Source organism: Mustelus asterias, chromosome 1 (genome assembly GCF_964213995.1).
Source record: "Mustelus asterias chromosome 1, sMusAst1.hap1.1, whole genome shotgun sequence".
Classification (NCBI taxonomy): domain Eukaryota; kingdom Metazoa; phylum Chordata; class Chondrichthyes; order Carcharhiniformes; family Triakidae; genus Mustelus; species Mustelus asterias.
This window is the reverse complement of record NC_135801.1, coordinates 65,552,659-65,575,062: the sequence shown is the minus strand read 5'-3', so window position 1 is coordinate 65,575,062 and position 22,404 is coordinate 65,552,659.

Below are 22,404 nucleotides of genomic sequence, written 5' to 3'. Positions count from 1 at the left end.
TTCGAATTGTGATGTGGTGGCCATTACGGAGACTTGGATGTCTCAGGGACAGGACTGGGTGCTTCAGGTGCCGGGTTTTAGATGTTTCAGGAAGGACAGGGAGGGAGGCAAGAGAGGGGGGGGGAGTGGCACTGTTGATCAGGGATAGTGTCACGGCTGTAGAGAAGGTGGACGCCGTGGAGGGACTGACTACGGAATCTCTGTGGGTGGAGGTTAGGAACAGGAAGGGGTCGGTAACTTTGCTGGGTGTTTTCTATAGGCCGCCCAATAGTAACAGAGATGTTGAGGGGCAGATGGGGAAACAGATCCTGGAGAGATGTAGGAATAACAGAGTTGTCGTGATGGGAGATTTTAATTTCCCAAACATAGATTGGAATATCCCTAGGGCTAGGGGTTTGGATGGAGAGGAGTTTGTTAGGTGTGTCCAGGAGAGTTTCCTGACACAGTATGTGGATAGGCCTACTAGAGGAGAGGCTGTTCTTGATCTGGTGCTGGCTAATGAACCTGGACAGGTGGAGGATCTCTCGGTGGGTGAGCATCTTGGGGATAGCGATCATAATTCTATCTCCTTCACGATAGCATTGGAAAGAGATAGGGTCAGGCAGGCTAGGAAAGTGTTTCTCTGGAGTAAAGGGAAATACAGTGTCATCAGGGAGGAAATTAGACGGGTAAATTGGAAGGAGGCATTCTTGGGGAAAAGTACCGAAGGAAAGTGGAGGATTTTCAAGGAATGTTTGTCTGGAGCTCTGCATGACAACGTTCCGATGAGACAGGGGTGTGTTGGTAGGGTACGGGAACCGTGGTGCACGAAGGTTGTGATGAACCTGGTGAATAAGAAAAGAGAGGCGTACAGAAGGTTCAGAGAGCTAGGAGGTGTTAAGGATTTAGAGGAGTATACGCGATGTAGGAAGGAGCTTAAGAAGGAAATTAGGAGAGCGAGAAGGGGTCATGAGAAGACCTTGGCGGGTAAGATTAAGGAGAATCCCAAGGCTTTCTACAAATATGTCAAGAGTAAAAGGATGAGATGTGAAGGCATAGGACCCTTAAAAGGTGAAGGGGGAAAAGTTTGTGCGGAACCGTTAGAAATGGCGGAGGTGCTTAATGAATACTTTACCTCGGTATTCACGGTGGAAAGGGATCTGGGTGGTTGTACTGCTGGATTGCGGAGGACAGAAAGGATCGAGCATGTGGACATAAAGAAAGAGGATGTGTTGGAACTATTGAATGGCATCAAGGTTGGTAAGTCGCCGGGACCGGATGGGATGTACCCCAGGTTACTGTGGGAGGCGAGGGAGGAGATTGCGGAGCCTTTGGCGATGATCTTTGCATCGTCGATGGAGACGGGAGAGGTTCCGGAGGATTGGAGGATTGCGGATGTGGTCCCTATATTCAAGAAAGGGAACAGGGACAGCCCGGGAAATTACCGACCGGTGAGTCTAACCTCAGTGGTTGGTAAGTTGATGGAGAGGATCCTGAGAGACAGGATTTATGATCATCTAGAGAAGTTTAGTATGATCAAAAGTAGTCAGCACGGCTTTGTCAGGGGCAGGTCGTGCCTTACGAGCCTGGTTGAGTTCTTTGAAAATGTGACCAAGCACATTGACGAAGGAAGAGCGGTGGATGTGGTCTATATGGACTTCAGCAAAGCGTTCGATAAGGTCCCCCATGCAAGACTTCTTGAGAAAGTGAGAGGGCATGGGATCCAAGGGGCTGTTGCCTTGTGGATCCAGAACTGGCTTGCCTGCAGAAGGCAGAGAGTGGCTGTGGAGGGGTCTTTCTCTGCATGGAGGTCAGTGACCAGTGGAGTGCCCCAGGGATCTGTTCTGGGACCCTTGCTGTTTGTCATTTTCATAAATGACCTGGATGAGGAAGTGGAGGGATGGGTTGGTAAGTTTGCTGACGACACCAAGGTAGGTGGTGTTGTGGATAGTTTGGAGGGATGTCAGAAGTTGCAGCGAGACATAGATAGAATGCAAGACTGGGCGGAGAAGTGGCAGATGGACTTCAACCCGGATAAGTGTGTAGTGATCCATTTTGGCAGATCCAATGGGATGGAGCAGCAGTATAAAATGAAGGGTACCATTCTTAGCAGTGTAGAGGATCAGAAGGACCTTGGGGTCCGGGTCCATAGGACTCTTAAATCGGCCTCGCAGGTGGAGGATGCGGTCAAGAAGGCATATGGCGTACTAGCCTTCATTAATCGAGGGATTGAGTTTAGGAGTCGGGAGATAATGCTGCAGCTTTATAGGACCCTGGTTAGACCCCACTTGGAGTACTGCGCGCAGTTCTGGTCACCTCATTACAGGAAAGATGTTGAAGCCATTGAAAGGGTGCAGAGGAGATTTACAAGGATGTTGCCTGGATTGGGGGGCATGCCTTATGAGGATAGGTTGAGGGAGCTTGGTCTCTTCTCCCTGGAGAGACGAAGGATGAGAGGTGACCTGATAGAGGTTTACAAGATGTTGAGGGGTCTGGATAGGGTGGACTCTCAGAGGCTATTTCCAAGGGCTGAAATGGTTGCTACGAGAGGACACAGGTTTAAGGTGCTGGGGGGTAGGTACAGGGGGGATGTCAGGGGTAAGTTTTTCACTCAGAGGGTGGTGGGTGAGTGGAATCGGCTGACGTCGGTGGTGGTGGAGGCAAACTCGTTGGGGTCTTTTAAGAGACTTCTGGATGAGTACATGGGATTTAATGGGATTGAGGGCTATAGATAGGCCTAGAGGTGGGGATGTGATCGGCGCAACTTGTGGGCCGAAGGGCCTGTTTGTGCTGTGGCTTTCTATGTTCTATGTTCTAACAACACGTTAAGGGGAAAAATTAAGAATGATAAAATCTTGAGGTGGAGAATCGAACTCTCCACCTACAACTATGATATCATGTACCGTCCGGGGAAGCTCAATGAGTCCTCAGATGTGCACACTCCTCCCCAGTGTGCAGGAGGACTGGCTACAGGCCCTCCACAATGATCTCTGCCATCCGGGGATCACTCGGCTCTTCCATTTTGTAAAGGCCCGGAATCTGCCCTACTCCATAGACAATGTCAGGTCAATAACTCGGAGCTGCCAGGTATGTGCAGAGTGCAAGCCGCACTTCTACCGGCCTGACAGGGCACACCTCATTAAGGCCACTCGCCCTTTTGAACGATTTCAAGGGCCCCCTTCCTTCGACAGATCGGAATGTGTATTTCCTCAACGTGGTTGATGAGTACTCCCGATTCCCCTTTGCCATTCCCTGTTCAGACATGCCCGCTGCCACGGTCATCAAAGCCCTGCGGGATCTCTTTACCCTGTTCGGCTACCCCAGTTATATCCACAGTGATAGGGGTTCGTCGTTTATGAGCGACAACTTGAGGCAATACCTGCTCTCGAAAGGAATTGCCTCAAGTAGGACTACGAGTTACAACCCCAGGGGTAACGGGCAGGTCGAAAGAGAAAACGCTACAGTCTGGAAGGCTGTCTTACTAGCGTTAAGGTCTAGGGGTCTTCCAGTCTCCCGTTGGCAAGAGGTACTTTCTGATGCGTTCCATTCAATCCGGTCCCTCCTGTGTACGGCAACCAATGCTACCCCACATGAGCGGTTGTTTACCTTCCCTAGGAAGTCTTCCTCTGGGACCTCACTGCCGTCTTGGTTGACGTACTCAGGACCTGTCCTCCTGCGGCGGCATGTTAGGGCCCGCACGTCCGACCCTTTGGTTGAACAGGTCCATCTCCTCCACGCCAACCCTCAATATGCCTATGTGGCATATCCTGACAGGTGAGAGGACACGGTCTCTATCAGAGATCTGGCGCCTGCAGGGGACCTGGAAACCCCCGTCACTCCCGCATCCCTGGTTAGGATTCCTTTGCCCATTCTCTCCCCTCCTGACACGGCGCGGGCAGCATCGGGGCCTCCACTTAATCCTCTTACTCCCGTGTACAGCTTGCCTGAGTCCAGGAGATTGTCGCCACCTCGAGGTCCACAGGTGCGTGAGGAACTGGAGGAGTCACTGGACACCACCTTGGAGAGAGGGACACCACGGTCACCAGAACCGGCACTGGCGCCAGTGCTGCGCAGGTCGCAGAGACGGTGCGGACCTCTGATACAGCTGAACTTGTGAACATATGGACAATTCGTATTGTTTTTTTTACCCCACCGGCCTTTGTTTTTAAAGGAGGGGTGAATGTGGTGAACCATAGATGGTTACCACTATGGGTACTGAACCATAGATGGTTATCACTATGGGTACTTGTACATATGTTACTCTTGTTACTGTTGGGGTTAGGGTTGGGATGTTTCACCTGTTAGCATTGTTCTGTGGTACACTCCGTTTGGCTAAGCCTTCTTATAGGAGTATAAAGGTCACTACCACTTCCTAGTGACCCTCAGTCTGGGATAGTATTGTTAAGCAGTGTGCTCTATTCTTGTTGCGAATAAAAGCCTTTATTTCCCGAGTACGATCTAGCCTCTCGAGTGAATTAATCGCGCATCACTAGGGTAGTGAAAAAGGCATATGGGACATTGCCTTTATCAATCGTGGCATAGATAACAAAAGCAGAGGCATCATGTTGGAGTTGTATAGAACTTTGGTGCGGCCACAGCTAGAGTACTGTGTGCAGTTCTAGTAGCCACATTATAGTAAGGATGTGAATGCACTGGAGGGGGTGAAGAGGAGATTCACCAGGATGATGCCTGGGATGGAAGATTTAAGTTATAAAGAGAGGTTGGATAGGCTTGGTTTGATTTCGTTGGAGCAGAGAAGACTGAGGGTCAACCTGATCGAGGTGTACAAGATTATGAGGGACATGGAGTGGATAAGGAGCTTAAGTTCCTCTTAGTTGAAGGGTCAGTCATGAGGGGACATAGGCTCAAGGTGAGGGGCAGGAGGATTAGGGGTGATGGAATGAAAAACCTTTTTATCCAGAGGGTGGTGACAGTCTGGAATGCGCTGCCCAGGATGGTGGTAAAGGTGAATTGCCTTATATCCTTTAAAAAGTATCTGGATGAGCATTTGGCACGTCATAACATTCAGGGCTATGGGCAAGTGCTGGCAGATGGGATTAGGTGGGAGTTCAGGTGTTTCTAGTGTGTCGGTGTGGACTCGATGGGCCGAAGGGCCTCTTCTGCACTGTATGATTCTATGATTCAATCTGGATGTGAACCCTCAGCACCAATATCAGCAGCACCATGCATAAGGGCCAACACAGGATTGTACACTATACACACCATACCTCACACAAACTTCACAAATTTCATCTTATTGAATCATCACAGAATCATCACAGAATCCCTACAGTGCAGAAGGAGGCCAGTCGGCCCAAGGAGACTGCACCGATAACAATCCTACCTAGGCCCTATTCCCATAACCCCACATATTTACCCTGCTAATCCCTCTAACCTACGCATCCAGGAGCAACTTAGCATGGCTAATGCACCTAACCCACACATCTTTGAACTGTGAGAGGAAACAGGAGCACCCAGAGGAAAAGCCACGCAGACACAGGGAGAACATACAAACTCCACATGGACAGTGACCCAAGCTGGGAATCGAACCCAGGTCCCTGGGGCTGTGAGGCAGCAATGCTAACCCCTGTGCCACCCGAATGACGGTTCTTGGGGCTATGGCAGAAAGGGAAGACATCCACACACATTTTATTTTTGGTAGCTCAAAGACCATGACAGGTTTTACTCTCCCAACCTTTACAGCCCAGTGCCCTCTTGACCAATTCATTTGAAGGAGAGCCTTAATGTAGATGAACTAACCTCCCCCTGTTAGCTGCAATAAGGTACATTCCACCTGCATTCATGTTCAGCCCTCACACTAACAAAAGAAACCCATGTGACATAACTCAATCCAAATTAATGAAGTTTCTACTCAGAACTTGGGAAAAAAAACATGCATTTTTGGAATTACTTGCACAGCCCCAGTGAAAGACCCCTCTGACTTTTCAGGAGGAGAAAGCAGCAGCAGTAATAAATCACCCCTCGGCAGTCAAATACAATGACCCCACCAACTTAAATATCAGCAGGAACATTAAGTGCCAGAGGTGACACATCAGTGTTTAACTGAATTGACTTTACATTATTGTGCAAGGTCAGTTCACTATACCTTCAGATTGTGGCACCAGATTACATTGTCCACTTCACAGTTTCTAGTAATAATACTGAAGAGTAGAAGTAACTTTGCCACCTTAGGTGGAGGAAGATGGAATTCTAAAACAGAAAATGCTGGAAAATCTCAGAAGCAGGTGCGGAGTGAGAATAAAGCCAACAATTCAAGTCTGATCCCACAGCTGCTGTCAGGCCTGCTGAGATTTTCCAGCATTTTCTGTTTTTGTTTCAGATTCCAGCATCCGCAATATTTTGCTTTTATCTTAAGACGGAATTTTACCTGCTCAGCTTTTTCTGCTTTTTAATTGGCTCTACATTCTATGTATAGAAAAAAGTATTAGATACCATCAGAGAATGCAAAATGCTGCAAGATACACAAGGGACATCATTAAGTAGGCAGCTGAGACCATGCACTCTTGTGCAATGACTACCTAAGTTATCTCATGCTAGAGAAACATCTCATTCAAAGTAATTGACAGAACATCTGATCTTCCTCTTTGAATAGTAAGGAGTTAGAGTCAGAGGATGTGCTCTGGGAGAATACTCACTTGCCATTATACAGACACCTTTAAAGGTGTATGCTCCCTTCCAACAATGTTCATCGTTAGTTTTAACATTACTCAGATTGTTTTGGAGCTTTTCTGAAAGAAAAGGCTAAGCAATGTTAAATTTATTTGAAGTAAATTGTAGATATTAAGAAGATATTGAAATCACAAAGTGAACACTGTGATCTCAGGAGAAAATAGATCTGGTCATTTTGTTAAGCCTTTTATCTTCTTATCTTACACACTGTGGCGAATTATAACTCACAAGAAGGTTGGTTCTGAGTGAGATGCTAAAACTTAAAAACATCTCAAAAGCAAACTTGACTCATCTCTAACCTCCCATTTTTGGGTTTTGCAAAGGCAGGGCAAGGGAGCCAGGAAGCAGGTTAGTCATTTTAATAACGCAGTGACAAATTTAATCTTGTTTTCAAGTTTAATCCTGGCCAGTTGAAATGTGGCGAGGGCAGCTTCAGGGAGAAGGTAAGCGAATTTAGCATACTGCTCGCAGTCCAAGAGGCATTGAAGTGCTGTCAACCCCCCTCACACTTGGCCATTTTCCTTGGATCAGACCCCTGCTCTCATCTCAACCATTCAAAGATGCAGCAGAGCCAGGATTTCGGCCTCTCCCTGGTGTGGAGATTCAGACACCTGCAGGATCAGGCTGCCTCGTGGAGTCAAAGATCAGACTCCCCCTCCACCCTCCTACCAGCTCCCGCACTCTCCAACTGCACCCTCCCTACCTGGGTGCTCTTTGCCAACTGGAATCCAAGCCTAATAATCAGCCTAACATCCATGATGTGGAGATGCTGGCGTAGGACTGGGATGGGCACAGTAAGAAGTCTCACAACACCAGGTTAAAGTCCAACAGGTTTATTTGGAATCACGAGCTTTCGGAGCATTGCTCCTTCATCAGGTGAGTGTTGACTCGCCTGATGAAGGGGCAGCGCTCTGAAAGCTTGTGCTATCAAATAAACTTGTTGAACTTCAACCTGGTGTTGTGAGACTCCTTATTGTGCCTAGCACCCAGACAGAGCTCCTGGCAAAAAACAAAATATCCATGTTGTGTAGACAAGACAATGCTTGTGAGTTTTAGACTTTTCACAGGGAGGCAGCCTATCACATCCACACCAGAATCCAATTTAAATACACTTCACTAATGGGTCAGGCGAATAGATGGGAAATATTCAATAGCTTTTTAATGGAGAAAGATCATTTTCTTATTTAACTTGTCAGGAGATTGCTCATCTATAATAAAGGATAGAATGACTGAAAACCTTAAAATAATTCAGCTGATCTGAGAGCCAATATGAATTTCTAAATGTAGGTTATGCCTGGCGAATTGATTGAATTTTTTGAAGAGGTGATTGATATGCACAGGGGAATATCTGGACTTCCAGGCCTGGTTTTTCACTCCCGGTTTGGAAGATAACTCAGATTCGCAAGCCCAATCCAGGAGAAAGTGGCCTGGAAGGATGGATTTTTGTTCCAGAGTGGCAGGGTTCCCTGGGAATCAGACCAGATGACCCTGGAATGAGTACAGAGGATGCCGGGCATGGATGTGCGGGTTAGGTTGATTGGCCATGCTAAAATTGCCCTTAGTGTCCTGAGATGCATAGGTTAGTGGGACTAGTGGGTAAATATGTAGGGATATGAGGGTAGGGCCTGGGTGGGATTGTGGTCGGTGCAGACTCGATGGGCCGAATGGCCTCTTTCTGTGCTGTAGGATTTCTATGATTCTAAAGGCCAACATTCCATTTGCCTTCTTGATCACCTGCTGCACCTGCAAACTGAGTTTTTGCGATTCATGCACAAGGACCCCCAGGTCCCTCTGCACAGTAGCATGTTGTAATTTTTCACCATTTAAATAATAGTCTATTTTACTATTATTCCTTCCAAAGTGGATAACCTCACACTTGTCAACGTTATACTCCATCTGCCAGATCCTCGCCCACTCACTTAGCCTATCCAAATCTCTCTGCAGACTTTCCATATCCTCCACGCAATTCGCTTTCTCACTCATCTTTGTGTCATCTGCAAACTTTGTTACCCTACACTCGGTCCCCTCCTCCAGATCGTCTATGTATATGGTAAACAGTTGAGGCCCCAGCACCGATCCCTGTGGCACGCCACTAGTCACCAACTGCCAACCAGAAAGGCACCCATTTATTCCAACTCTCTGCTTCCTGTTAGATAGCCAATCCTCAATCCACGCTAACACTTTACCCCCAACTCCGTGTACCCTAATCTTCTGCAGCAACCTTTTGTGAGGCACCTTATCGAACGCCTTCTGGAAATCCAAAAACACCACATCCACCGGTTCCCCTCTGTCAACTGCACTCGTTACATCTTCATAAAAATCCAGTAAATTCGTCAAACACGACTTTCCCTTCATGAATCCATGCTGCGTCTGCTTGATCGAACCATTTTTTTCCAGGTGTCCTGCTATTTCTTCTTTAATGATGGATTCCAGCAATTTCGCAACTACGGACGTTACCTATGAAAGATACCTTTCGTACCAAAAGCATGCATCAACGGAGGCAGCTACTAATTTATATTTCTTTTGTAAAATCACTCAGAGAAACATGAGATTATAAAGGACACTTGGAAGATAAAAGTACATGTTGTTAAAGTGCCAATTTAGGTGTGAAAGTGCTAAGCGAAAGGAAGCAAAGAGTGGAATGAATGTTCTTCGGATTGGACAGAAGCATGCAGTCGGGAGAAGTGTGCATAGAGTAGAATCACAGAATCCCTACAGTGCAAAAGGAGGCCATTTGGCCTATCAAGCCTGCACCGACAACAATCCCACCCAGGCCAAATTCTCCGCCCTCGCTTGCAGCTGCAGCGAGGTGTGAACAGCCAGTAAGATCACGCCCCCAATCCCGAGATGACTAGACACACATCCACTTCTTCAGCAGAGTGCCCTAGATATGCCACACAACCTGCTGCTGTCTGCCTTCAGAGTTGTCCTCTTACTAGGATCATCTGCTTCTTCAGGTACCAGGCAATCCCTCCTGGTGTGCATCATATGCTTAGGGGCATGAGTGCAAGCTGAGGACACCATGGGTCACCAATAAACATTACACACATTCAAAACCAGAGTCTACGGCTGGCAAGGGCTCCGGTGTACTCGTCCCATTACAGCAAACTCCTATGTACACTTAAAAAATACACCATTAAGAACCATTAAGTTACACCTCATTCAACAAGTTTGTAACTTATTTAAGGAGATTATAGTAAAACCATCAGTAAGTGAGAAAGTTCTTGTCGATTCAATTGGTTTCCATTTTTTATAGCTTGGGGTGCCTCATTAGTGAATCCTTTGGAGAAGCATTGAATCACTGACAACCTCTGGATTTGTAGGTAATTGCACTCATTTGTGGACTCGGGATGTTGCTGTCTGTTTCAGTGGAGTAGTGGAAGTGAACGCTGACAGTCTCATTGTCATTACTGCCATGGCAGTTTTCCCAACTCCACCAGTGACGGGCATTGTCGTGGACGGGACAGGAAAATCTGGAGAGCAGCCAAAGGTCAATTGACTTTTGATGCAGAGCTTCTGCCCAACCTCGAAATACAAATTGTGTGCCAAGGTCGAGGCTTCTCTCCACCAGGAATTCCTTGCTGAATCCCAGTCAGGATTGGACAGTTTATCAATCTGTTTTCATACAAGTCTATAGCTTGCTGAGGGAACATCCAGTATTAGGGTATAGGAGAAGCTGGCCAAGCATGATTCCATAAAGGTGACGATCGAGAAGTTATTTCCAACATTGGCTCTTGGATGGTAATATGTTAGGGTGGCACGGCGGCACAGTGGTTAGCATTGCTGCCTCACTGTGCCAGGGACTCAGGTTCAATTCCAGCCTTGGGTCACTGTCTGTGTGGAGTTTGCACACTCTCCCCGTGTCTGGATGGGTTTCCTCCGGGTCCTCTGGTTTCATCCCACAGCAAATGTGCAGGTTAGATTGATTAGTCATGATAAATTGACCTTACGTGTCCAAAGATGTGCAGATTAGGTTGATTGGCTATGCTAAATTGTCCTAAGTGTCAGAGGAATTAGCAGGTAAATGCGTAGGGTTACGGAGTTAGGGTAGGGTAAGATTGTTGTTGGTGCAGGCTCGATGGGCTGAATAGCCTCCTTCTGCATTGTAGGGATTCTATGATTTCAATATCTGTCTTTTATAGAGTCAATGTTTGAAAGCAATGGAATAAAAATTGGGCAAAGGGTGGACAATCTGTTCTGTCGTATTGCTGCCCAGGTAGTAAAGTCAAAAATTACTCCCAGCTATGTAACACAAAACAAAGGTCAAGACAACCATCTCAACCATGATTGGAGAAACCGGAGTATGACTCTCTTCTTCTGCAAAGGTACTCCTTGGGGAAATTCATTAATTGAGTGGCATGGACAAACATACCATCTGAGACTTGCAATTGTTCACCCCTCATCTGGAGAGTCAGTGGATATTGCTGGTTCCTCCATGAAGGATCTGCGTACAAGTTCACAACAGCCATTACCTTGACAGCTACCTATCCTGCATTTATTTTCCAGATCTGCTTTCAGGATTGGTCATTTTTACAACAGTTATCTTTAGGACTCATAGGGCATGATATTCCCAAGTTCATGCTGCCAATGGGGAACAAACTTGCAAAGTATAAGTAAAAGTTTAAAGTTTATTTATCGGTGTCACAAGTAGGCTGACATTAACACTGCAATGAAGTTACTATGAAAATCCCCTAGTCGCCACACTCCGGCACCTGTTCGGGGACAGTGAGGAAGAATTTAGCATGGCCAATGCACTTAACCGTCACATCTTTCAGACTGTGCAAGGAAACCGGAGGAAACCCACACAGACACAGGGAGAAGGTGCAGACTCTGCACAGACAGCGATCCGAGGCCAGGAATCGAACCCAGGCCCCTGGCGCTATGAGGCAGCAGTGCTAACCACTGTGCCATCGTGCCACCCACAGTAATGATAAGTAATGGTCAAGGGGAAGATATAACTGATTCCCAATGTGCTCATATAGCATTTTCCTCCTCGAACTTCTTCTCCTGAAACTACAAATGGTTGGAAAAGATTTTCTGCAGCTGCTGTTTCTCATAAAATTGCATCTACTCTTCGAACGTATTTCCTTTTTCATTAGAAACACTGAGAAGAGGAAATCTTTCTGAGAGCATTTTAAAATGTCTGTGCAATTTGCAACTGTAATAAATTTAATGGAAGCCTCCTACATAATGGACGTATAATTGGAACATTATGATGTCATGAAAATCATCATGGCACCTTTGTCAGTTCAGAAAGTGTTCCTGTGCTTTGCTTTCACTTGTGAAATGGAACTGAAAATGTCACATCTGGTTAAAGTGAATTCAGCCTGATGCCTTCTAATAATCTCCCTTAGGCTGTATATTATTTATTCACTTCACAGCTCATCTTAGTTAGTATAAGTCTTGACAGTTGCATAATACAGATAATAAGTATGCATCTACAAAGTGCAAGATGATTCATCCTGTCATAATGAAGAATTTGGGCCAGTTGCAAGATCTTTTCTGTAAAATATACACAGCAGCAGTTGCATTCTTCCTTTAATATCAGTAATTCCATATAGATCCAAAGTATCCTCTGCATACTATCTTGTAGCTAGAATAGCTTCTTGTGAATTAAGATGTGTTTAAAGCATTGTTATGATGGGTCAGAATTTCCACCACTTGTAAGATTGGTGACATGCACTGTAAATGTTGCTATCTTGCGCGTCATTCTGTTGTGAACTTCCTTCAATATTGGCCAGATTTGTGATTTGAATATATTGCAGACAGCAGGGGTGGGAATCAGAATCCTTTCAGCAAGCAATCAATGTGGTCTCAGGAATTAAATACAATGAATTGATCACAACACCTGCCACATAAACTCTTATTCTCATTTCATAAGAAACTTAATTCCTGTTTGTAATTAACCCAACAGTCGAAATTTTCCAGCTGTTCCCATCAGTAGGATATCCTGTCACCAGCCAATAGTGGGCCGTCTCTGAAAAACATGGTGCAGGGGTGAGGTGGGGGGAATATGGCGGGGGAGCTGGTGGGGGCAGAGGGAGAATTTTTATTCATTCATGGGACATGGGCGTCACTGGCTGGCCAGTATTTATTGCCCATTCCTAGTTGCCTGAGGGCAGTTGAGAGTCAACCACATTGCTGTGGCTCTGGAGTCACATGAAGGCCAGACCAGGTAAGAATGGCAGATTTCCTTCCCTAAAGGACATTAGTGAACCAGATGGGTTTTTCCGACAATCGACAAAGGTTTCAAGGTTAGCAGTAGATTCTTAATTCCAGATATTTTTTATTGAATTCAAATTCCACCATCTGCCATGGTGGGATTCGAATCCGGGTCCCCAGAACATTAGTTGAGTTTCTGGATTAATAGTCTAGCAATAATATCACTACGCCATTGCCTTCCCTTGGTTTGGTTTAATGGTTAGCTGATCTAACCATAGTAACATTTCTGAAATTCAAACCCAATTTGTTAGTCCCCTTCTGGACTCATTTTAACCAGATTCTCAAATGGCAAACAATAGGGTGCAGCATGTTTGGTGACTGTTTTACTTTCTAGTTTTGCTGATGAACTCACCTGACTGTAAAATTGAAGCTCAAGGAATAAGATCTTAGATGGGATTTTCCATCCCCGCCGCCACACGGTGTGTTTTGCAGCAGTGGAAGTGGCCCACCATCAGCTGGTGATGGGATCTTCCGCTCCCACTGCTGTCAACGGGGTTTCCCGTTGTTCGCACTCTCTGCTGCAACGGAATCCATGGCGGGAGCTCACCTTCGACAGGAATGGACGATTCCACTGCCAGGAATGGTTGGAAAATCCTGCCTCTTATTTTTCAGTTAAATATTTTACAGCCCTTCAGATTCAACATTGACTTCAACACTTGTAGATGGCACCCGTGGTGATTTCCGTGCTTTTGCATCTCCGCTGGATCCATCCTTTGTTTCTTAACTTATGCCATTACCATGTCCTTTTGTCTTGCACCCTCACCCCTTTTGTCATTTCATCACTGCTATCTTCCATCCTTTCATAGAGTCATAGAGTCAGAGAGTCATAGAGGTTTACAGCATGGAAACAGGCCCTTCAGCCCAACTTGTCCATGCCACCCTTTTTTTCTTAAACCCCTAAGCTCGTCCCAATTGCCCACATTTGGCCCATATCCCTCTATACCCATCTTACCCATGTAACTGTCTAAATGCTTTTTAAAAGACAAAATTGTACCCGCCTCTACTACTCCCTCTGGCAGTTCGTTCCAGACACTCACCACACTCTGTGTGAACAAATTGCCCCTCTGGATACTTTTGTATCTCTCCCCTCTCACCTTAAACCTATGCGCTCTAGTTTTGGACTCCTCTACCTTTGGGAAAAGATATTGACTATCTAGCTGATCTGTGCCCCTCATTATTTTATAGACCTCTATAAGATCACCCCTCAGCTCCGGAGAAAAAAGTCCCAGTCTATCCAACCTCTCCTTTATAACTCAAACCATCAAGTCCCGGTAGCATCCTAGTAAATCTCTTCTGCATTCTTTCTAGTTTAATAATATCCTTTCTATAATAAGGAGACCAGAACTGTACACAGTATTCCAAGTGTGGCCTTACCAATGTATTGTACAACTTCAACAAGATGTCCCAACTCCTGTATTCAATGTTCTGACTGATGATACCAAGCATGCTGAATGCCTTCTTCACCACTCTGTCCACCTGTGACTCCACTTCAAGGAGCTATGAACATGTACCCCTAGATCTCTTTGTTCTGTAACTCTCCCCAATGCCCTACTTAATTGAGTAAGTCCTGCCCTGGTTCAATCTACCAAAATGCATCACCTCGCATTTATCTAAATTAAACTCCATCTGCCATTCGTCAGCCCACTGGCCCAATTGACCAAGATCCCGTTGCAATCGGAGATAACCTTCTTCACTGTCCACTATGCCACCAATCTTGGTGTCATCTGCAAACTTGCTAACCATGCTTCCTATATTATCCAAATCATTAATATAAATGACTATCATAGACTTTCGCGTTTGTTCTTTTCTCCCATGCCCCACTTTCTCTGTCTCTGTCTTGCTTATAACCTGTTATAGCTGTAACTTTCTCATGTCTGTTCTCTTGATAGTATTTTGCTTTAGTTATACTGGTAGCTGCTGTTTTGGATGTGTCCTCTTCTTATCAGGCAGTCCCTCAAGATTAGGAATGACTTGCCTCCGCTCCGATCCATGAGCTCTAGAATGATAAGTCCAATGCGCGATCTACAGATTCTGCCACATGCAGGGCAAGTGATCCAGAGAACGGGAGAGAGAGGTGCACAAAGTGCAAAACACCAGGATCCGGGGAAGCCTGGCCTTGTTGTCATAAATTAAGTACTTGCCACTGTCCAGATTAAGCAGCCAGACCTTCAGACCCAGGGATCTGGCTTTAAGGAAATCAGGACAGTCAGACCAGTTTTGCCGGCAGTTGCTGCACTGCTGTTTCCAATCTTCGGACAGCTTTTTGGTTCCATTCTTTTTTTAAAGCTCACTAGACAACCATGAAGCTGTCCAGAGCTCAGTCGCAGCCTGAAATAATACCTTATAAATGCACAGAGCTGATGCTTGAAATAGTGAGGGCTGATGACAGAGGCAAATAACATCACTGGGAGTAAATTCAACACAAGGTGTAAAACAAACATCCTGAGCTTGCCATTACGAGGTGAGTTCGGATGAAACTGGGTCCTCCATTCCTCTTAGTCACAAATTCATAGATTATTTATAATTCCAACACAAACAAGAACTACAACTGCTATGTACAGGCCCGTCATTTCTGAAATAGATTCCACTTACACACACACAAAACCAGATTCTTATTAATATATACTTGACACAAACATTACCCGAGTAAAGTTTTTATAAATTCCAGTCCATATGTTCTTCAAAGTTGAAAAATAGGCAAAGAATTAATCAGAAATTGAAGAGAAGCATCTGTTGACCTGTGCTGGACAATTACAAGCACTGCTGGAGAGATTCTTTAATCTGACTTCAGTTAGTGGAATTACAGCTCTAGGCAAAAATGACTATGTTAAGTCCAAGGCTTTGGCCAGGACTGAATCCTTCAGCTGAAGAGTAACAGAAAAAATAAAAATAATTTGCATTTATATAGAACTTAAACAAGTCTTCACAATATCCCAAAATGCTTTATCATCAGCGAATTGTTTCTGAAGTGCTCCCTGTAGTAAGGTAGGTGAACCAGGGGCAGACAGTTGTAAATTGCACAGAAAGTAACTGAATGATTGATCAGAAGATCAGTTTTTGGTAGTGTTGGTTGATGCAGAAATATGATGCAGAACACTGGAAATGGTGTAATTGAACCTTATGTCCACATGAGCTGACGTGTAGAGGCCCAGATTTTCATCCCTGCGTCTGGTTCATCAAGTCATGAGATATCCTGGCTTGGCACCCAAAGCAAGGATTTTCAGTCTAATGGGGGTGCCGGCGGTGGTGGTGGTGGGAGGGTGGGGGGGGCGTGAAGGGCTGAAAAAGGAGTTTGGGGGGGGGCAGTCCCAGAGCAAATGGGGAGGCTGCTGGGTGTGGAGGTGAGCTAGGCACAAGACCTGCCTTTGTGCTATGACACAGTGTTTCAATAAACAATAAATAATAATATAGGTGGCACAGTGGCACAATGGTTAGCATTGCTGCCTCACAGCGCCAGGGTCCTGGGTTCGAATCCTGGCTTGGGTCACGGTCTGTCTGGAGTTTGCATGTTCTCCCCGTGTCTGTGTGGGTTTCCTCCCACAGTCCAAAGATGTTCAGGTTAGGCGGATTGGCCATGATAAATTGACTCTTAGTGCCAGGGGGATTAGCAGGGTAAATACATGGGGTTACGGGGATAGGGCCTGGGTGGGATTGTGGTCAGTGCTGACTTGATGGGCCAAATGGCCCCCTTCTGTATTGTAGGGATTCTATGATTCTATGAAATAAAAAAATCCCTCCAACCCTGACCTGTCTTATCCTCACACATTCCTAATCCTCATTGAGGCTAACCTATGACAACGTATACCCACCACCCTTTTACTTTACCCCTCCATGCGAACACATTTAATATTCTTGGACATTTTTTTCAACAGCTTTGACACTTCTTGGATGACTTTGACAGCTGGACGGTTCTTTAACAGTTCATTGACAGCTGGACAGTTCATTGACAGTTGGACAGCTCTTTAACATTTCCTTAACTGCTGGATGATTCATTGATAGCTGGACAGCTCTTTAACAATTCCTTGGAAGCTTGACATTTCTTTGACACTTGGACAGCTGTTTGACATCTTGACAGCCGCAATGAGTTCGTGCATTAAAAGTTGCACAATCATGTTCACTTTCAACAATTCCAAAGGGTACCTTACCTCTCTCAAAGCTGTCTCAGGACCCTATCTAAGGGGTACCTTACCTCTCTAAAGGGTTACACTGGTGATACAAATGCATCCAACATGTTCAGACTTCCTCTTACCTGTTCTAATTTGCACACTTCAGATTCAATACTCCTGTTCTTTCAAACTCCCATTTCACTGGAGACAGCTTCTGATTTAAATGACCAGCTGCCTCCACGAATTGTGCATGTGTGCACCCCATTCTGACTCCAATCCTTCTCCCACAAATATGGGAAAAGCCATATTTGAGGCAGAACTTGGAAATTTCAGCCATTTCTGGAATTTCTCACACGGCAGAGAGGCTTTCCGTTATGGGTGAAAATGTATGCTTGAGTCTCCACCTAACATCTCATCCAAAATACGGCATTTCTAATAAGGCAACACTCCCTGGGACCCAAATCCGTAACCATCAGACCCAGTGGGGAATGGTACTGTAGCTGTAGCAATTCAACCCAATGGATATTAAAAGCTGGCAAGATTAACCATCTTATCATGAAATATGTAATTTTAAATAATTCTAATTTGTTCAACATGTTGCTTTGGATCTTAGAAATTTCAAATAGTAACAAATAATATTTGAGTCAATCAACTGATCACCTTTATTTTCCTCCTATTATTGGCACGTTCTCTTGACTGGCAGTCCTGGCTTGACAGTTTTTCCTAAATATTTAGCCAACTTGCATTAGTTATTTTCTAGCTGGTTACCTTGCTTTATATTTGCCCATTGGTCTGTAAAGATCATCAAGTACTACACTTAATTTTGCATATGAAAAAGGAATGAACAAGTTATATTGTATGAACTGATCTGCACGTACGAAGCTCTCACGTTATCTTCCCTTGAAATTGCTAAGGCCTGTTGAATGCAAACTAATGGGGAAGCCAAGGAAACTAGACAAGACTTTGCATTCAGTGCACAAGTTAGTCATTACTGCAGATTATTTAAGCACAGAAACCCTCCCTCCTGCTCTGGAGACATAGGGTGGGATTTTCTGGCCACGCTCGTCCAAGTCCGGGAAATCCTGCCTGAGGCCAATGGACCTTTCCGTGGTCCATGTCTTTCCCGTTACAATTCCTGTGGTGGACGGAATGTGAAAATTCCATCCAGAATCTTTTCACTGGCCTCCATGCAGGAGCCTTTCAGCTGCACTGAACAACTTGCAACAACATCTTCTGGGAGGCCATGGAGATGAAACTGAAAATGAAAGAATAGGAGGGAAAATGAAAGAATTGGTGGCACAATGGCAAAGTGGTTTGCAATGCTGCCTCACAGCGCCAGGGACCCAGGTCCAATTCTGGCCTTTGGTGATTGCCTGTGTGGAGTTTGCACGTTCTCCCTGTGCCTGCATGGGTTTCATCCGGGTGCTCTGGTTTCCTCCCACAGTCCAATGATGTTCAGGTTTGATGGATTGGCCATGCTAAATTTCTCTTAGCTTCAGGGAGATTAGCAGGGTCAATATGTGGGGATATGGAGATAGGGCCTGGGTGGAGTTGTTGTCAGCGCAGGCTCAATGGGCCGAATGGCCTCATTCTTCACCATAGGGATTCTATGATTCTATGAGGGAGTGTCTGTTGGTACGGAAGATGGAGCATGCCTGGGGGAACCATAGCTTAGCCTCGCGCCAGACCAGAGCTGGAACTTGTCTTCTATGATGCTGATTTATCTTGAGCAAGCTAAGTGAGTGCTGTGCCATTGTGTTTTGGGAGGGTGGCGGCAGCTGAGGAAGCAACATGTTAATGTAGTAGGGAAAATGCTGGAATCCATTATTAAAGAGGAGATAGCAGGGCATCTGGATAGAAATGGTTCGATCAATCAGACGCAGCATAGATTCATGAGGGGAAAGTCGTGCTTGACGAACATGTTGGATTTTTATGAAGATGTGACTAGGGCGGTTGATGGAGGAGAACCGGTGGATGCGGTGTTTTTGGATTTCCAAAAGGCGTTTGATAAGGTGCCCCATAAAAGGCTGCTGAAGAAGATTAGGGCACACGGAGTTGGGGGTCGTGTGTTAAAGTGGATTGGGGACTGGCTATCCGACAGGAAGCAAAGAGTCGGAATAAATGGGTGTTTTTCCGGTTGGAGGAAGGTAACTAGTGGCGTGCCGCAGGGATCGGTACTCGGGCCGCAACTATTTACCATTTATATAGATGATCTGGAGGAGGGGACGGAGTGTAGGGTAACGAAGTTTGCAGACGACACAAAGATAAGTGGAAAATTCAAAACCGGAAGTCAGGCCAGGAGAGGCCAGGGGAAGTTTTTGGAGGGTTTAAAAAGGGCTTACCTTGGAGGTTCAGCTTCATTGTTCCCAGGAGCAGGCTGAGGGTAAGAGAGTGGGTTTTCTGACTGTAATTAATTATTTATTTTTTCAGTTAATTTTGGGTTTAAAATCGGAGGTTTTTTTCAAAACCGGAAGTGAGGCCAGGGGAAGTTTTTGGAGGGTTTAAAAGTGCACCAAAGTATACAGCGGGCAGCATCGTAGCGGGCAGCAGAGTGAGTGGGAAGTTGAGTGAGCTGTCAGGGCTTTGGCTCACAGGGCTTGGACGAGCAGGGGTGAGTTTTTGTTTCCTTACACTCTTATTAACTTTTCACTGTCTTACTTGACATAAAGTGTCCAGTATGAGTGTGAAACCAGTGTGTTGTTCCCAGTGTAGGATGTGGGAGGTCCTGGAGGCATCTTGCCTCCCGGACATCCACATCTGTGAGGGGTGTGTCGAGCTGCGGTTCCTGAGGGACCGTGTTAGGGAGCTGGAACTGCAGCTCGAGGATCTTAGGCTGATGAGGGAGAATGAGGAGGTGATAGACAAGAGCTATCATCAGGTGGTCACACCAGGGCCACGGGAGGAGGCCAAGTGGGTGACGGCCAGGAAGGGTAAGGCTAGGGTGGTTGAGAGCACCCCGGTGGATTTGCCCCTGCACAACAAGTACTCCTGCTTGAGTACTGCTGGGGGGGACAGCCCGCCTGGGGGAAGCAGCAGTGGCCGTGTCTCCGCAGTGGAGTCCAGCCCTGTAACTCAGAGGGCTAAGGAAAAGAGGAGGAAGGCGGTATTAATCGGGGACTCGATGGTGAAGGGGACAGACAGGCGTTTCTGCGGAGGTAGGCGGGATTCTCGCATGGTGGTCTGCCTCCTTGGGGCCGGGATCCAGGATGTCGCTAGTCGCGTCCCGGAAATCCTGAGGTGGGAGGGAGAGGAGCCTGAGGTAGCGGTACATATTGGTACCGCTGGTGTGGGTAGGAAGGGAGAAGGGGTCATGAAGAGGGAGTACAGGGAATTAGGGAGACAGCTGAGAAAGAGGAAAGCAAAGGTAGTAATCTCAGGATTACTGCCTGTGCCACGGGAAGGTGAGGGCAGGAATGGAGTGAGGTGGAGAATGAATGTGTGGCTGAGGGACTGGTGCAGGGGGCAGGGATTCAGGTTCCTGGACCATTGGGACCACTTTAGGGGCAGGGGTGATCTGTATACAAAAAACGGGTGGAACTTGAATCACACGGGGACCAATATCCTGGCAGGTAGGTTGGCTAAGGCTACTGGGGAGAATTTAAACTAGATAGGTTGGGGGGAGGGGAGCTAGAAGAGTTGACTAGGATCAAGGAACTAATTGATGGGGGGGAGGATGCAGGTGTAAGGGGAATTACAAAATTAATGGTAGAGGAGAGGGTGCAAGTGAATGAAGGCGGTAATTTAGATAAGGGAGTAGAGGGAGACGGTGTTCGCGACTCATCAAAGCGGGTTCAGATAAAAGCTGGAATAAGGACACTTTGCCTGAATGCACGAAGCATTCGGAACAAGGTGAATGAGTTGATGATGCAAATCAGCACAAGTGGGTACGATCTGGTGGCCATTACAGAAACGTGGCTGAAAGGTGACCAGGACTGGGAGATGAATATCCAGGGGTATCAGGCGTTTAGGAAGAATAGACAGGAAGGAAAAGGTGGTGGGGTCGCGCTATTAATAAGAGATAATATCAGGGTAGTACTGAGGGATGACATAGGCTCTGAGGAACAAAACGTGGAATCATTATGGGTAGAGATGAGGAATAGTAGAGGGAGAAAGACACTAGTAGGTGTGGTATATAGGCCCCCAAATAAGAATGTTGAGGTAGGGAGGGCTATAAACAAGCAGATAAGGGATGCGTGTAAAAACGGAACGGCAATAATCATGGGGGACTTCAACATGCACATTGACTGGCAGACTCAAGTCGGTAAGGGTGGAATGGAGGAAGAGTTCTTAGAATGCTGTCGGGATAGTTTCCTTGAACAGCATGTTACGGAACCGACGAGGGAACGAGCTATTTTGGATCTGGTATTGTGTAACGAGGTAGGTAGAATTAAGGATCTTATTGTGAAGGACCCTCTTGGGTCTAGTGACCACAATATGGTCGAATTTCTGATTCAGATGGAAGAGGAGAAAGTTTGGTCTCAAACCAGTGTCCTCTGTTTGAACAGAGGGAAATATGATAGGATGAGGGATGAATTGGCTAAGGTAGACTGGGAGAGCAGGCTGGCAGGTAGGATAGCTGAGGAACAGTGGAGGATTTTTAAGGAGATCCTTTTCAGTTCTCAGCAAAAATATATTCCAGCAAAAAACAAGGATTGTAAGAAAAGGGAGAACCAGCCGTGGATAACGAAGGAAATAAAGGAGAGTATTAAAATAAAAACAGCTGCGTACAGAGTGGCCAAAAATAGTGGAGAAACAAGTGATTGGGAAAAATTTAAGAAACAACAAAGAGAGACTAAGAAAGCGATAAAGAAAGGAAGGATAGACTATGAAGCTAGGCTAGCAATTAATATAAAAAATGATAGTAAAAGTTTTTATAAATATATAAAAAGGAATAGAGTGGCTAGAGTGAATGTTGGACCCTTGGAGGACGAGAGGGGGGAGTTAATAGTGGGAAATGAGGATATGGCTGAGTCTTTAAATAAGTTTTTTGTGTCGGTCTTCACGGTGGAGGACACAAATAGTTTGCCAAATATTAACGATAGAGGGTTGGCAGCAGGAGAAATACTTAATACGATTAATGTTACCAGAGAGGCAGTGCTGGGTAGACTAATGGGACTGAAGGTGGACAAGTCCCCGGGTCCGGATGGAATGCATCCCAGGGTATTGAAAGAAATGTCAGAGGTAATAGTGGAGGCGTTAGTGATTATTTATCAAAACTCGTTGCATTCTGGGGTAGTGCCGGTTGATTGGAAAACGGCTAATGTTACGCCGCTGTTTAAAAAAGGAAGGAGACAAAAGGCGGGTAACTATAGGCCGGTCAGCTTAACGTCTGTAGTAGGGAAAATGCTGGAATCCATTATTAAAGAGGAGATAGCAGGGCATCTGGATAGAAATGGTTCGATCAATC